Below are 18,468 nucleotides of genomic sequence, written 5' to 3'. Positions count from 1 at the left end.
GAGGCAAGTGAAAGGTGGAGTTGGAGTGAGAGTACAAGCAGAAGCAAGACGATGCATGAGTTATGGGGGGGAGAGAGAGAGAGAGAGAGAGAGAGAGAGAGAGAGAGAGAGAGAGAGAGAGAGAGAGAGAGAGAGAGAGAGAGAGAGAGAGAGAGAGAGAGAGAGAGAGAGAGAAAATGTAAAAACTTCAATAGTCACAATGTGTGACCTTGCCTTTTCTTAATCTATTATCATAGAAAGAATAAAGAATAAATTAATAGTGATGGGTAGCTGCCACTTGCAGTGTAAAGTGTGTGAAAAATGAGTACAATTAAATGTAAGCAACTAGACACATGCCACCTTTAACCCTCGATAATCTCCCACTTAAAGGTGAATGTGCTTAAGTGTGGAGGAAAAAAAAAGTGGCAAAGTACAATGTGTACATAGAAGTACAATAGGATGAGAAATAGATATCATCTCATCCTATGCCCATCATCTTCCTAAGAAAAGCATGACATTCCAATGGGAGACTTTTATTGAGTAAATCTATAGGATTCTCGTCACTTGAGATCTTGCCAAGTGTTGTCTGCTTGTCCTCAATCACTTCTCTGATGAAGCAATAACAAACCTCAATGTGCTTGTTCTTTGCATAAAAGACCAAATTACATGCCAAGTGGATGGTACTCACAGAGTCCAAATGCAATGTAGGAGTCATAGTCATACCAAGGTTTGCAACCAGATGACTTGACCCTAGGGGATCCTTGCAAGCCTCAATGGTGGGGTTGCTATTGAAAGATATGACAAATAATGTATGCTCCAAGAAGAGATGTCCTAAATCCCATATGCACAGTGAGACAGAATGCTACTATCCAACTACTATAAAGCATTGTACTTAACTATCACTTTCAATGAGTAACACAATATCATGATGCATTGTACTTTCAATTAGTGTCATTGTCATTGTCAGTCTCTTACACAAGATTGTGTTTATGAGTCCAAGCTTCCATCTTGAAACCTAATTCACTTGTGTAACAGCTGGTCTATTCATTGTCCATGTCACTATGAATCTAGTCTTCATCTTCCAACCTCCATAGTTGCAATGCTTTAGATTCATGTTTTTGACATGGTATTAGAGCCATGGTGAGCATGTCCAAGCTCATCAAACTCTTCCTTCAGCTTGTCTTCATCTCCGATTAGCTCATTGTCAGTCTCATGAGCTCATTTCTCACTCCAACTCTACTCTTTCTTTCATGATAGCCATAGCCAACCTGCACCTACCCTACTTGGAGCTCTCATATCTCTTCACATAAGCTAAATCTCTTTAAGCTTCCTTCGAGAGATTTGTTCCTCTCCTTAGGGCACTCCTTTGTGTCACATCGTAGGCTAACATTGGTGATTTATAACTCCAGTATTGCATAAATTTGTCGTCGCTGCCCAAATCTACGCCTGCACTAGTTGTACACTCCCAACTCCTAACACGAGGTGCAATTCAACCTGCGACCATAGGGCTTTTAAAGCCCACCCTATAGGCTCACTTTTCATCTAATATTTCACCAAATGATATATTGTGCAAGCTACAATAAATGAAAAAATAGTTGCCTATTTCTAAAATCCTGGTCCTTCATAGCCTTAAGCTTCAAGCTCAAAAATCTCTTCACTTTCTCACCTCTCTTAGTCAATTGGCTCCTTATCATTCAGATCAGATCAATTCCACCAAGTGCAAACTTCAAGAAGAAGATTTGAAGTGACCCGCTTGAAGATTAAGCAACCTATCTTAAGATCAGGCATTATCAAGCCTGACATCAAGATAGTATCTCTTGATACTTATCTAGTGCTTCCTAGCACTTGTGTTTATTGACACATCCAAGAACAATTCATTTGCTAGTTTTACTTGTTCTTGCAATGACAAACATGAAGATTTTTAATGTTGAATGCCCAATCGATTAAATCCCTTGTAAGCCTCAATCTCATTGTAAAAAGGATACACATTGCTTGAGTATACTCGTTGTTAACCCCAACACAAAGAAAGCAAAAGGAAGTGGAAAAGACGCAGGGCAAAGGCAAAAAAAAGGTAGCCCGATTGAAGAAAGAAAAGGAGAAAACGCCAAAAGCGTAAGGGCAACCTTAAAAGTCCAAGGCAAAGGCAAAAGGGGAAAGGCGCATTTTAAAATAAAAGGCGCACCCTGAAATCTTGTAAAAGAGCGCCGGGCTCTCACCCGTGCAATTTGTAAATGTAGATGGGCGGTGGAAAGGAAGCTAGGAAGATAGAAGGACAATGGGAAAAAAGGCCTAGGCTATGGCCGGCCATGTAAAAAGGGGAAAAGGGAATGACCGCCCAAAAGGGATTTAGGGTTTTGTATATAAAGTTGAAAAGTGAATGAAAAGCTCATTCTTGTGTGTGGCCAAAAGTAGCTCTCCTCTTCTTCTTCTTCTTCTTGTTCTTGCTTGCTTGAGCTTGTGCTTGAGAGAGGGAGTGTGAGAGTGTGAGGGAGTGAGTGTGTGAGGGTGAGGGACCGAGGAGGAGAAGCTCTCCATCGTCTCCTCTCTTCTTCTCTTCTCTTCTCTTCTCTTGTCTTGCTCGCGGTAATGGAGCTTGGAGCGTGGAGCTTGAGGATGGAGCTTGCTTGAAGCTTGCACTTGGATCGTGGAGCTACCGGAGTGTGCGGGAGAGGAGGTAACTCGAACGGCACGGAGGTAAGCTCACTACACCCGTAGATATGGATGGCGTGGCTATGTGAGGTAGCCATTAGTGCTCGGCTTGGAACGCTTGAATCAATAAGCGGTCCGTGGGTCTTGGCGGTTGAGTGAAAGCTCCCACATTTTGGTTCCATTGCCGGGACCAACGGATTCAAGCCTTGAGCGCTTGCGCGCTTCAAATCGAGCATTGGAGTAGGGTTTTCACCCGAAACGGTGCTTGAGGTAGATAGGTAGGAAGGGAGGGGGTTGAAGATGGTATTCGATCTCCTTGGCAAGTAGGTTTTTTGCTTTCTGTAATTTATATTGTGGAATGCAGTAGTGTAGGTATTTATTTTGTGATTTGGATGCATTTAGGGTAGGAAAAAACAAAGAAAAAGAAGAAAAAAACAGGCAAACAGTGGGGTTTTCTGTTGCTGTATAACAGGCTGAAATAGGGAAACAGGGGACCAGATTGAAGTTTCTGGGTAAGATAGGGACAAGGAACTAGCTGTGAGGTTCTGCAGTGCTCGAAAAGGACCTTAAGAGGCCTGGGAGGCCAGGACAGACCTCATTTCCTTGGTTTGCCTTGTGTGTGTGAGAGAGAGAGAGAGAGAGAGAGAGAACTTCTGGTTCACAGGACCAGGAAGCGCTGCCCCGATTCCTAGGCATCGGTGATTCGTGCTGCTCCAGGTGAGTCTGATGTTTTCCAACAAGTGCCCTGATCAGATTTAGAAAGTCTGTGGTGATTTTGTGCACCAGACAGTGAGGAGGGGATAAACACGCGGGAATTGCGTCCGCCCGTCGACGCACTCGGACCAACTCGCTGTGGTCCGATTCCCAGAATCGGACCACCTGAGTTCGGGAGTCGGACCATCCGATTCCCAGAATCGGACCAGCACGATCGGACATGCCACGTGGCACTCGGACCAACCCGTCCAATTTTGAGAATCGGACGCTTGGACGCTCAGACCAATCCGTCCGACTCGGACACTTGGACGAGTCCATAATCGGACCACTCACAATCGGACCAGGCCGTTCGAGTCCCAGACTCGGACTAGACAGAATCGAACCACCCTGTCCGATCCGATTCCCAGAATCGGACCACTTGAAAATCGGACCATTGGTCCGATCGGAACAACCCAAAATCGGACGTCCGATTCTGATAATCGGACTCCTGAAAATCGGACAGAAAACTATCAAAATCGGACACGTGTCTAGAACATAAATTTTGATACATCTAAACCCCGAGATTGACCCCTAAGGCTACGTAGAGCTGAAGGCACATCATAGATCCATAATCGGGCTAAAATTTAGAGCACGTAGCTCAAAATTTGGCTATAAACGGTCCTCCAAATTACATATGGCGTCTACCGTAACGGCCCTGCGGGCCGGGGGGGACTGCCCCCCCGGACCCCCGCAGAGGGGGCTCCGCCCCCTCCGCACCTCCCCCGAGTAGGTTGGAGAGAAAACGCATGCCGTGACAGGTCTTCCAAATTGGACCCTAGTGAAGTGATGGCTCTACACAAGCATGGATTCTCACTTGCGAAAGAGCAGCCAAAAGCCCATACCCGAATAGAGACAAACAGAGACCCTAGAACCTCAATGGGCCAATCTAGCCATCAAGGGCAAAAAGGCCACGCCACGAGAACACAAAGACATTGTGTTCATACTATGTCTAGTCAGAGTAAAATGCAATATCTGCAAGCTGCAAATGCCAAGATGACTAGACATGGCACTCTTGACGAGAGATGTACCTTGAATAGTACTGCACTGATGATCCAAGACAGCAGTGGAGAATCCACATCTGGTCGTGCAGTCGAGAACTCAAGGGCATCTGTCAGAAGGCTTAAATTTACAAGCCAGGACCCGGAAGATGAAGACATAGTACCACCTGCTTATCTTAGGGTCAAACTCACCGCAAAAAGAGAGCATACTATTGATGCTCTAATTGATGAAGGAGCAGATTTTAATATTTTGACCTATGAATCATGGACCCAACTAGGCCAACCAGAGCTCACACCGACTAGTGCAACTCTTCGCCCTTATGGGGGACACCCATAAGCACTCATAGGGAAGTGCAAAATCCTTGCAACAATTGAAACGGAAAGCTTGCCTATCCTATTTCATGTTCCTCCAAAAAGTGCTAGCTGCAGGAAAGAAACCCTCCTAGGAAGACCCTTCAAAAGGGCGACCAAGTGTGAGGCTGACTATGTAGCACAAAGGATACACCTGACATTACCGGGTGTGAGGATAGTCACCACCTTTAGCAAGGGTGACCTCATCGAACCTCAAGGGAAAGGCAAGGAAGGTGATGACATAACAGTCAAGCCTACAAACGAGGGCAAGGACTTGTTGAAAGAGTTGATACAAGCACAGGTCGAACAACGAGAACCAGTGAGTGAGGCGAGGCCTAAAACAAGAAGGTCAAGAGACAATGCCAAGGACGGGCTTTGGACTTACAAATATCATAGAAGACCACGAAAGAAGCCCAAGCCTTATAGACGGAGGCGTCGATGGAGAGTCAGCACAACACCGCGATGGATATCCAAAGCGTTGCTACGTGCTCAAGGATACTACGTAGGTAACCAATGGATTTCGGTGTGCAAACTCCCTGCTAGGCCACCTCTATCAGAAGCCCAAACTATGTCCAAAGCAAAGAGGCGTAGGAGGAAAACTAAATGAACGGCCAAGTTCCAAACCAAACATATTGGAGTGATTGAGCCCATCACTACTGAAATCAAGAAACCAAACATGGCCTATCAAAAAGTAGATCCTCAGCCTAGTGTGCTTGACAAGCGGACATCAGATGCAGCCACTGAGCGTGCACAAAAATCATTAGTGCCCAAGGAGCCTTTAATTTCCCAAGGGGAGAACAAACATCATAGGCACAACATTGCTCAAGGCAAGGCTGATCGCTCAACAAGGCAAATGGCACAATCGTCTAGTAACCTCAAGCAGATCATTCAGCGAGTGCCAAGTCCACCCAAGAGTCCTAGATCTCTTACGCCCTCTTCTCCCAAACAGACACATGAAGCACTACAGCAGTTGTCTAGGGCGACTGCTCAATTCCAATCTCTATCTCCATCTAAGCTTCCAACCATCAAGGAGGTGGGACATGATACCATCTGTAGCTCTCGACCCAAGGATATGCCTGATGAGCCACCTAATGCGACTAGATCAGCTCATGTTCGATCTACACAAATGAGTGCTCAAAGGCTAACGAAGGACACAACCACTTCTGATCGCCCTAGGGACTTGACACCGCAATCCACCAAGGGTAGCCAGCCCACTAAACTAGCTGCTACTACTTCCAATTAGGGATCACAGCAGTCACAGCCCTCGGTCGTGACAATACCCTATGTGGAACGTGTCCTTAGAAGTTCACCTGTGGAGGAGGTGTCGCAACCAAATCCCTCGGCAACTCCAGCACTTTCAAAGTGCCTAAAGCCTAGAACGGAGGAGTTAAATGCATGGGAGTTGGTTGAAAAGCTAGACTCTCCGAAAAGGGCGGCAGTTGTGCCCTCACAACCGGGCAAGGCTATTCAGCAAACCACGGCTATGTCCCATAAGGACACACTAGAGAAGGGAAATGCTGAGGCCCGACCAAGCACATCAACGGTCGATATAGCCCAGGGTCCTGAGTCGTCGAGAGAGGCACCTTCATTGACCAAGAAAAAGAGGAGAAAGCAGAGAAAACAACAACAGTTGCAGGTGGTTGTGGACCCCAAGAACATTGAGACGAAGAGCGCCGAAGAGCCGATGAATAAAGCCTCAAGTCCATCCACCAATGAACTCATTGATGCCTCTCCGAATAGCGGTGAAACCCCAGACACATCCGTGTGTTCTGAGAAACCAAAGCAACCGTTGCCATCAACAGTTGCTTGCAGCACTCTATCCACTGACAATAGAACTCACATTGATCAAGCAAGAGTGGATACAACGCTGTCACAACAGGGTGACCAATCTGTACCAGTCACATCCGAGGAGAACCATGACAAAATAGCAGTGAAACCTCAGGAGAACCGTGAAAACCCCAAGAGCATAAGAAATCCTAGCATTGACCAATCTTGCTCATCTAGACCTGAGCCCCCAGCCATGCTAAAGCCTAAGGAAACTCTTAGGACTTTGCATGAGATAGCAACTGAGCAAGCCCTCGTTGAACATAGAGATGTCGCAGAATGCTTAACTGAGTTGGAGGCTAAGCTCAAAGTGGTCGCGCGTGTCTACGTCCTTGCGGATGTGGGCACGATCCCCAAGGAGCAGCTTGGAGATTACTTGACCTTTCCTCTATCGTGGGAAGAACAAGAACATCTTAACGGGCACTACGATAGGCTCTTGCATAAATAGATGCGACTCATCCCTGACGAGGAGGCTGACGAACTACGCTTAACCGTCACGTTCAATGAAGTGCTCTGTCGACCGAATCTCGTAGACATAGAGCTACTAAAGCGACTGTCAGCGGGCCAGAGTCAATTTGAGCGGCGTTGGTGCGAAAGCCGCGTCATAATGGCCGAACTAGGGGCTCAGATCATGACGGTCTCAGAAGAGCGATTGGCCAAATGGCGGTCTCAAAGAGACCCAACCTACGTGGCACCAACTTCCCTTCGAGTGCTCACTGACATTCGGGGTGCAGACTTGGCTGGGGCTAGGCTACAGGGCCCTTTGATTGATAAGGTTCTCACCGAGGAGGAGTTACATATTGCCAGTAGACTCGGTCAAGGTTCCATGCTACTCGACGTGGTAAAATATCTATCAGTATTAAGTCAACTGCCACGAATACTAGATGCGTGTGCCATGCTCCGGTACAACCCCGAGTTCTACACTTGGTTCTTATCCTCGTGAAGTGACATGGATTCATAGATATGTATATAAATAAACACTGATTTTTGTGTCACCTTGTATAAACAATATCAACACACACAAGTAATGATAGTCAAGCGCAGGGAAAAGAGTTGGTTCTAACAGGCTAACCTCCTCAAGCCCTCTTCTCATAACACATTTACTTGTCATGTGCGCTTGATAAACCACACTAAAATCCCTTCCATGTGAACGATTGTACCCTGTATCAAGGTCTAACCCTTGGTTCACACCTTGCAGGTTTCCTTTTTTAGCGGAACGCATGGAGCATCATGGAGATTTGGCTTGCAAAGATGCTCTTCGCAAGAGACGGGAGCATGTGGCACGCGCCCCTCCACCAGAGCACTATGTGCCCACCATCAAGAGGTATGCCAAGAAGCGGGGCCCTAAGCGACATTGCCCAGGGCGAAGGCCAAAGAACCCTCGAGTCAAGAAAGTCGAGACTCGAAACCTACAACGGGCCGCAGCACTAGTGGTACGCACTCCCAGCTCCCGCTCGGGCCCCAGATGCTCAAAGGCAGAAAGGGCAGCTCGGGAAAAAGAAGAATTTAATGAATTATTTAAAGATATTCTGGAGACGGTAGCGGGCCGGGATTACACCATTCATGTCCCGGCCGACATGTTCCCTGCTCACCCCCGCGGGAGTCCCACACCAGCAGAGCCCCAATCACCCGGCCATCCAGACTCGCCCCGCCTCGTACAAATCGAGTAGCCCATAATGCATAAGGGGCTTATCAAATGATAACTGGCCAGGACTTTTTTGTTTTTAAATGGTTGAGTGTTCCCGACTTGTTAAGTGTTGACATGTTCCTGACTTGTATGAACTTATCATATCTGCGTTTAGTATATGCTACGCCTTTAGCAAAAGAAAAAGCTAATCAAGCGTAGGTGATAAATGTCTAGTCAACACCATAGAATTCAAATAAGTGATGTCTCCTTGCATTGCACTGGTTTATTATAGTTGCGGCATACACAATGCATATGCTCTCATGAAGCGACAAGTGGATGCAGGATAATACAGGTCCTTGTGCGAAAATGTTCAATACCCAATCACCACAACACCCACAACCCCACAACGAGCCGCGACAAAGACACGCTGCCGAAAGCACCCTTGCCAACCGCCCACATTGCATGGCCCACAAAACATTCCTGGGCCACGCCCCTTTTTGGGTCAAGCTCTATAGTTGGCTCACGGCAGTCGTTACCTCAATTGTACCCACCTCGCATTTGCCGCAAGGAGGGTTGCAATATCTCAAGTGTATCTCCCCCTTTCGCCAACTGCTTCTTTAACAATGAGGCTAGGGCACCATCATCATTGTACTATTCATTTTCTGAGCCTTCGAAGCTTGACATTTTCCAACCCATTGAAAGGCTGATAGCCTCAACATATTGTAATGGTTATACTCAGGCAAAAAAAAAAAAAAGAGAAAGAAAGAAAGAAAAAAAAGAAAAAGAAAAAGAAAAAGAAACAAAAAGAAAGAAAAAGAAAAGGAAAAGAAATGAATGGAAAAATAAGAAGCACCCACGATCACAGCACAGCACCTAGGGGTCCTCAAATTAGGTACGTCTGGTGGCCTTGGTCGACCGGCTTCGTCCCTAGTCCCCTAGCCCCCTACAATCACCCACAATTGTTCAGGGCACATCAAGGGCAGGACATACCTGGGGAGCTTGTCTCGCCTAGGGTTAGACCTGTCACCCTAACCCACTTGCACAATTTTCTTTTGCACTCTGCCTTAGTACCATTGCAATCAGTGGTGATAAGCACCGCACGATTGGCCATGAAAAGTACACCGTACTCATCAAGCAAGTCCAATAGTTTCCAGCTACTGAAAGTGCGGTGTCCCTGTATTCAATTATGCTCCATCGTGCAGTCACAATGCAAAGGATGTCTCATATACCTTCACGTGTACTTCTTCTCAACACGGACAACTTTGCTTCATCTACACATTGTTATAAGAAACTAGCCCACGGTCTTCTAACTACGTAATATCTAACTATGCACAAGCACTTACATAATATCTGCACCAAAGTATATGCACAGTTTGGGTCCTCAAGTGCAGGGCAATACTCTCAGCTTGCTTAGAGTTCGACCTGTCTCCCAAACTAATCAAATATGTCTTGTGCACGATAAGAAGACTAGCACTACCCCTTAGGAAGAGACCACAGGAGAGGTTTTCAATTGCAGGTGTTGAAGACTCCAACGCAAGTGTTGTTCGCTCTTCATCAACACCCAACTCTGAATGCTTATCCCTTACCATCCGACAAGGCCGCAAAGAATCATCATGTGCAGACTCCCCAACCAACCAACACTTGTGCTGGCCATCAATGCAATCCCCAACACAGCATAGCCCTACCACCAACTCCAACAACCTTTCACCAGCCACCTTGGCCACCAACAGGTCCCCAGGACCTTCTCCCACACCACCTCCCACTCCTCCACGGAAACCACCAGCGTTCTTGTTACCCACGTCTTCGGTGCATGCTATAGCCTGCTACCTACGACGGTGAGTGCCATGGGACTGGCACTCGTCTAGGAGGGGGGTAATGTTAACCCCAACACAAAGAAAGCAAAAGGAAGTGGAAAAGACGCAGGGCAAAGGCGGAAAAAAGGTAGCCCGATTGAAGAAAGAAAAGGAGAAAACGCCAAAAGCGTAAGGGCAACCTTAAAAGTCCAAGGCAAAGGCAAAAGGGGAAAGGCCCATTTTAAAATAAAAGGCGCACCCTGAAATCTTGTAAAAGAGCGCCGGGCTCTCACCCGTGCAATTTGTAAATGTAGACGGGCGGTGGAAAGGAAGCTAGGAAGATAAAAGGACAATGGGAAAAAGGGCCTAGGCTATGGCCGGCCATGTAAAAAGGGGAAAAGGGAATGACCGTCCAAAAGGGATTTAGGGTTTTGTATATAAAGTTGAAAAGTGAATGAAAAGCTCATTCTTGTGTGTGGCCAAAAGTAGCTCTCCTCTTCTTCTTCTTGTTCTTGTTCTTGCTTGCTTGAGCTTGTGCTTGAGAGAGGGAGTGTGAGAGTGTGAGGGAGTGAGTGTGTGAGGGTGAGGGACCGAGGAGAGAAGCTCTCCATCGTCTCCTCTCTTCTTCTCTTCTCTTCTCTTCTCTTCCCTTGTCTTGCTCGCGGCAATGGAGCTTGGAGCGTGGAGCTTGAGGATGGAGCTTGCTTGAAGCTTGCACTTGGATCGTGGAGCTACCGGAGTGTGCGGGAGAGGAGGTAACTCGAACGGCACGGAGGTAAGCTCACTACACCCGTAGATATGGATGGCGCGTCGGCTATGTGAGAGGTAGCCATTAGTGCTCGGCTTGGAACGCTTGAATCAATAAGTGGTCCGTGGGTCTTGGCGGTTGAGTGAAAGCTCCCACACTCGTGGTAAAACCTCCTTCAAAATGTCTGTTGAACTTGAGCAAATAACCAAATTCAATGGTAAAGGTTTTCACACCTAGAAATAAAAAACAATGTACCATCTCATGAGGAAAGACCTTTGGGATCTATTCAAGGATGATACAAGAGATGCAAATGGCAAGAAGAAAGATGATGAAGACATGTTCGTTGAAGAAGTCTAGTTTAAGACAAAAGAGTGGAAAAAGATGAACAACAAATCTCTAGGCATCATTGTCCGGGGACTATCTGATGACGTATTACACCATATCTTCGGCATCAAAGATGCAAAAAAGGCATGGGATGAGCTTGATTGGATCTTTGGAACTCAAACCAAAATTTCAAAAGTAAAATTACTCATAGAATTCTATAAGCTAGATGTAAAGGATAGTTCTTCTATGACCACACACATTAACAAGTTTAAGAGCCTAAAAACTCAACTTGAAACTTTAAAGAAGAACATAGATAAGGATGAAGCCATAGTGGTGTTATTAGCAAGTGTAAGTCAAGAACCATATGAGAACCTTGTGTCTACCCTAAGTAATGTTTCTAATCTCACACTCAAAGACATTGATCATTCTCTACTTGATGGAGAAAGTAAACTTAAAAACAAGAATGCAAAAGAAACCATCTCAAAGGACAATCTCTTGTACACCAAGGGAACTTATGGAGCAAAATGATGTGGATGAGGATTCAACACCAACAACAAGGATTGGGTCACATGTCATTATTGTGCTAAGACTGGGCACATGGCTAGTGAATGTTTCCACAAGAAAAGAGCACAATAGGTGAATGTTTCCCTTAGTGGATGTTGTAAAAATCCTTTTCAAAGATGTACAGTTTCAAGCTTTAACTTGACTAGGCTTCCTATGGGCTAGTCTCCTAGGCCATGTCATCGTGTAGAGGGGCAAAAGCCAGCAAGTGTAGGAACTCATCATTTGAGGGGGATATTGAAAGATATGACAAATGATCTATATGCAGAGTGAGGCATAATGTTACTATCCAACTACTATAAAGCATTGTACTTGACTATCACTTTCAATGAGTAATGCAATATCGTGATGCTTTTTACTTTCAGTTAGTGTCATTATCATTGTCAAACTCTTATACAGTAGTGTGTTTATGAGTCCGAGCTTCCATCTTGGAACCTAATTCACTTGTGTAGCAGTTGGTCTATTCATTGTCCATGTCACTATGAATCTAGTCTTTGTCTTCCAAGTTCCATAACTACCATGCTCTAGATCCACATTTTTGATAACTACAATGCACTCAACCTTAGTAGTAGATAAGGCCATGGCTTTTGCACCCCAAACATCTAAGAAATAGCAACTCTACCAAAGATGGAGACATAGCCATAGGTGGATTTCATTTTGTTTGCATGTCTTGTATAATCAAAATCTATGTAGCCCATGACTCTAGTATCCTCACCACCATAACAAATACACATATTTGTAGTGCCTTTAAGATATTTCACAATACACTTCACAACTTCCCAATGTTGTCAGCCATACATCACCATATAACGAGCCATAACTCCCATTGCAAATGCTATGTTGGATCTAGTGCCTATGATAACATACATCAAGCTATCCACTGTGGATGCATATGGGATGTTGGCCATCTCAGCATTTCCATCATTTGACCAGGAACAATCTCCCTAACTAAGATTTACATGAGAAAGTAATGGGCAACCAATAGGCTTACCACCCCACATATCCATAGTGATGTAGGAATAACCCTATGAATGCATAAAAGAATCGAACTCGTGGTACCATTTCTTAGGTGCTTGCTTATGTCCATAGAGACTCTTTCTCAACTTGCACCCTAGGTTGCTTAAGTATCGTTATCTCACAAGCGGTGTTTAGAGATGATCCTCTTCACACAACCCAAAAATGAGATGACAAGGAGTTCTAGTGAAGTGAACAACTCTATTTGGGAGCTAAAGTTAATTAAAAACTTCGACGATACAAAATAGAACACCAACAACCCTATTTTCTTATAAACAATGGCAAATGCCTCCTATAGCCTCAAACACACATAGAGCACACACAATTGATTTATTTTTGATCGCATGGCACCACGTGTAGAATTTTAAAAGACCAATTCTCATCAATTCTTGGTGAATTGTCAAGTGTTGTTCTTGAATTTTTTCTACCACAAGACTAAGATGAGTTGGGGACTTGGCTTAAATTGCTCTACCACTCTTCCGGTGGGGCTTCAGCAATCCGTAGTTACACTGATCATATTGACATCGATTCCCTTCATCATACACTAATCGATCATAGCCTTCGGTGACAATCAACCAACACATTGACCTTCAACTTGATCGATAAGCAATCGGAAAGAACTATAGTCTTCTTCTTCAAAGATTCATTCTTTCTTCATGCTCACAAGTAGGTAGGCCTCATTTAGCCGTCATAGCCAAGACACACATGTTGGCTAAAGCACCATTAAGCACCTACATGCATTCAAGGTCAGCATGGATGGCAAAATGGCCACTAGCGTAATTTCCACCCTGGCAATTGTAACATATAGCCTTTTCGTGATGTCTAACAATAACTTTGCCATTTTCTACAACTGAAAAAAATTGTCAAAACTTGCCCTAAACCATCTTCTCCAAGGCTTCCATACCAAGTGTATCGCTCATTTCAAACACTAAGTTCCTTGTCATAAATTTTAATGAAACAATATCCCCTCAAATTTTCTTGTCTATCTTTCCCTTAAAACCTCCCAAGCTACTGAAGTGCTCGAGTTATATTGCTGAATCACGGGAGGTTTGGTGACTGGGAATTGCTTTATAGATTAGACTTTTGTGTTGCATTTTTCCCATTGACACTTGTTGTCTCCATCCAAAATCTCAATAGCTATATAATGTGCCAAAGCTTTCTATGAAGAATTTGGATTCCCATATATTCATGAGCAATCTCTTGATACCACATTTAAGCTTCAATTCTTGGGACCTTGTCAAACTTCTTCTTATCTGGATTCATCCTAACAATGGTGAAATTCTCTTTGAAAAAGAGCTCCACCATGATCTCCATTCAAAATCTCAATTTCCACTATTGAGCAACTACACTCTATGACGGGCAATAGTACCCTTAACAATGAGCTATCATATAAACCCACATGAACACTCTTGCAACTATGATGCTTTCCTTTGTTCATGCATTGTGTTCTATTCAAAAACATGCCTTGAGGATGAACTCCGTGCTCCATCACACTGATTTGAGAGAAAATGCAAATCCAAAACTAGCATGCACTCACATAGTTTATCTACTAGTGCTCGTGCATCATGCAAAATGCAAACACCGTTCTTTAATTAGACTAAATCTTTAACCTTGCCTCCCATCTCTCAGTAAATAAGGAAATGTTATACTCTGCTCCACCCACCCAAATTCTCACAATCACTCAATAAAAATATGGTCCTCATGATATTGACCAAGTAAAACAACCCATCTCACAACTATAAGTGCCCTTCACGACTCTTTATAAGCTCACCCAACCACCTTTGTGCTCATTTGGCGGTTCCTATTTTAGTGATGAATATCCCAATTCTCATGCATGCAAAGAACTATATGTTGTATAATGAAAGGTGCTCTCTCAAGTGCGTGTGCATCTAGTGTTAACTGCAAATAGTTGCAATAGACATCATGTTGTGCTAGTGCTCAACAACGGTGCAATGAGTGCATCAACCAAACCCATAGCATGGAAATAATTGATAAAATTATGAGATGACCCTCGAGTGTAGTGTATCCAACAAGTGCAACATGGAGTTCTCATGAATGGAAAGCATCACTTTTTGAGTTCTCTCTTTTCCTCACCTTGCACGAATTGCTTTACATGCTCTTATTCATCAAGAAGAGCTAAATAAGCTCCTCAAGGTAGGATCAGTCTAGAAATTCGAGAATATAGATTGGGCATCACCCATCATCATGTGACTAAAGAAGAATGGTAAAATTAGAATATACATAAAATACAAAAAGGTGGACATCGTAACCAAGAGAGGTCACTACCAACTACCTTACATTGAATATATGATCAAGCATGTGGTAGATGAGGAGGTGTATAGTTTCCTTAAGTTATAATCAAATGTGGGTCCATTTGAACAATTGGCACAATATAAACTTTGCCACTAAATTGAAAGTGTTCATGTACATTGTCATCCCTTTTGGCTTAACTAATGTACCAAAACCACTTTTACCACTTGATGTGTACGATTTTCAAGGACATGCTATGAAAATAGCTTGAGATCTTTGTGGATGAGCTCCAATTGGAATGAACCCTTTGAGAAACTAAGGCTAAAATTTTAATGGTTCAATCAATACTATCTTTCTTTCAACCTTAAAAAGTACGAGTTTTGGGTAAATTATAGACTCAACTTAGGCCATGTCATGTCCAAGAATGGTATGGAAATGGATATCACAAATATCCAACCTACCACCACCCACCAACCCTAAGGGCATCTAATGCTTTCTAAGCCATACTAGGCATTATAAGCAATTTGTCTTAAACTACATCATAATAGCAAGACCTCCATAAAATCTCATTGTTATCTCAAAATGGATCACGAGATGCCAAGCCACATATGATGCAACCAAACAAGCTCTAACTATAGCACCCATCATACGAGCCATGAATTAGATAATGTCTTGTATGCACATTGATGCATCCAAGGTTGTTGTCAAAGTGATGTTGTGCCAACATGGCAAGCAAAACATGGATTTGCCAATGAGCTTTTGCTAGTCAAAACTCAATGACGGAGAGTTGAATTACTCAATTATTGAAAGGAAAGGGCTAGGAATGGTGTATGCTATGAAGAAGTTTCATGATTATTAGCTTTCGATCCCCTTTACCTTCTTTTTGGACCAAGCATTTCTATATTTAGTGAGAAAACTATGTGCCATATGCCATAGAGCATGATGGCCCTCCTTCTACTAGAGTTAATTTTACGATGATCGTGTGAAAGGAAAAGTAACATTATGTGGATGATCACATATCTTGAGTAACCATTCGTAGTGAGAAAGTGATGAGAATTGATGATAATCTTCTTGAATCATACTTATTCAAAATATAGCAACATGTGTAAATATTCAAGTTTGACCCTATTTAGTGGATGAGATTGTGTAAGTTCTTGAGCAAGGGGTACTTGAAACCCAATAGGAAAGATGAAGACAACTTTGCTAGCTAGGTCCATGAAGAATATGTGTTTATGAGTACAAGATAGAGGATGTGCTACAAAAATCATAGGAAGAGATAGTAATGGCCATTTCCACACACTACCACAACTCAAAAAGTACTATAATCACAACTTTATTGGCTAGTATTATTTAAGCATACAACACATTTATGAAGCATTATGACGAGTTCCAAGATACTAAGCTACCAATCCAAAAAGATAATATGCAACTTGCATGAATAACCACCTATTAATTCTTTGAGAAATGGGGCATCATGGGGCCTATTAGCCTTGTTGTTGCTGATGAATACTTCCAAGCTTGATGTATTATAGTTGCGAGTGACTAACATGAGTGAAGCTAGAGCTACTTTCAAGGCCCATAACCACAACTAAGTCTTTCGGGAACAAGTCATCTTTTGTGATTAACATGAAAAAATGGGTGAAACTCGAGCTACTTGCAAGAATGACACTAGAACCATGACTAAATTAAATTCTTATATAAACAAGTCATCTCTTGCTTGTTCCTAGATGTTCATAGAAAATCATCCCCATACTACTTCAAGCAAATGGCCAGTGAAATCCACAGGTAAAACATTGATAAACATCCTAACCAAGATGATTTCTAACTCTAGCAACTACAATAACAAGCTCATGGTAGCTTTATGGATCAATAAAATGGCATACAAAATAGCCATTGGCCAAAACTCTAGTTAGTAGGCTAACCTATGGGACCTATGCTATCATGTCAATGGAGTTCCTCATTCCTACTTTGTGTATAGCAATTGAGTAAAAATTGGAAAGACAAAAAATCTTGGACCAATTTCCCAACAAGCTAGAATAGTTGGCTAAAACATGAATCTTGCTTACACATGTACTAATCATTGAAAAGGCCCCATAGAAGGCCTAGTTTAACAAATCAAGAATAGCGGGCTAAAACATAAATCTTAGTTACACAGGTACTAATCGTTGAAAAGGCCACATAGAAGGCCTAGTTTAGTAGACATATGCAACAAAGTACCTTCAAAAAGGGGGATTTGGTTCTCTTGTACTCATTAAAGGCCATAAATAAAAGATGAAATTTAAAGGCCTTAATCCTTACATAATGTCCCCATTATATAGTTGATACTAACAAAACAATATGGATTTCAAAACAAATGAATTGATGTGTAAAAAATGTTAAACAAGTATATTTGACAATGAAATACAAATTATTGACGTATTTGTACATTTTTACATTGTTAAACATGGTTATAATTGATAAATTTTAACCCATATGTATAAATTCATAAAAAGTGAGAGAAAAAAAAAGGAAAAGTGGATGGCTCTCTCTTCCCCCTCTCTCCCAAACATCTATATAAACTTTTCCCTTTGGACACTTTTTCTTTTGCATACTTAAAATTTTTAAAATATTGACACATCCCAAAGCATTTAAGCAAAAAATCATGGACTCCCAACTTCATGATAGGACAAACCGATAGAGGCCTTTGGCCTTGAGGATGAGAGGATTCTAATTGTGTAAATCATTCATGATGAGGCGCCATATGTCACATGCAACATCTTCTCATATCTCAAGATCTTGGCATCTTCTTTCTGGTTAATGCTGGTTTCATAATTAACAAATAACTAATGCCACATCTCTAATTAAGCTTATTTATACCATTTGTCTCTTCCTAGCCAACATTGTTTATCTCTTCCTAGCCACTAACTCTAGCACTTGTTTCTGCCAAAAAATATTGGGAGAGGTTATTTGAGTGCAGAAATGACTTTGAATTATCTTGAAAATAGTTGCAAGTGTAGCTATACCTCTTCTCTCCCACAAGCACTAGCAAACTTGACTTTGAAGATAATTCAAATGCATTCCTAAAATTTGTTTCCCAAAGACTATTTTCAATGGTCCTAAAGAGATATAAGAATGCTCATGCTCCCACTATCAATGAACCCATCACTCTAAAGCTAAGTCTTATCCTAAAGCTAAAGTGCAACCCAAGTTTAGTCATATGCCAACTTGAAGTGAAGGTGGCCAAATAATTCCAAACAAGGATAACTAGGTTTGGAAAATTTATAGTTAATTAATGTTACCTCAAGTTCCTCTTAAAAAATCCTCACTCTTCCTCTCTATTTTTATGTGAATAGTCATATGTACTCAAGATGGTTAATAAAGGCTCATAGAATTGCTATTTTGGCTTTGAATTTTATATTGGTTGAGAATTAACTTAAAAATTAAAGGGAGTGAACCCAAAAGTGGAAGCATAGTGTGGAAGCGAGAGCTATGGTGGAAGGAGAAAGAGCAAGAGAGAGAGAGAGAGAGGCACAAGATGTGGGAACTCCAACAGTCACAATGTGTGACTCATCTTCCCTTTATTCAAATGTCACTGAAAGAATAAAGAATGAAATGATA

The sequence above is a fragment of the Lygodium microphyllum genome, chromosome 20 (assembly GCF_053477565.2).
Source record: "Lygodium microphyllum isolate KBCC chromosome 20, Lygodium_microphyllum_v1.1.10, whole genome shotgun sequence".
Lineage (NCBI taxonomy): Eukaryota > Viridiplantae > Streptophyta > Polypodiopsida > Schizaeales > Lygodiaceae > Lygodium > Lygodium microphyllum.
Note: the sequence above shows the minus strand (reverse complement) of the source record.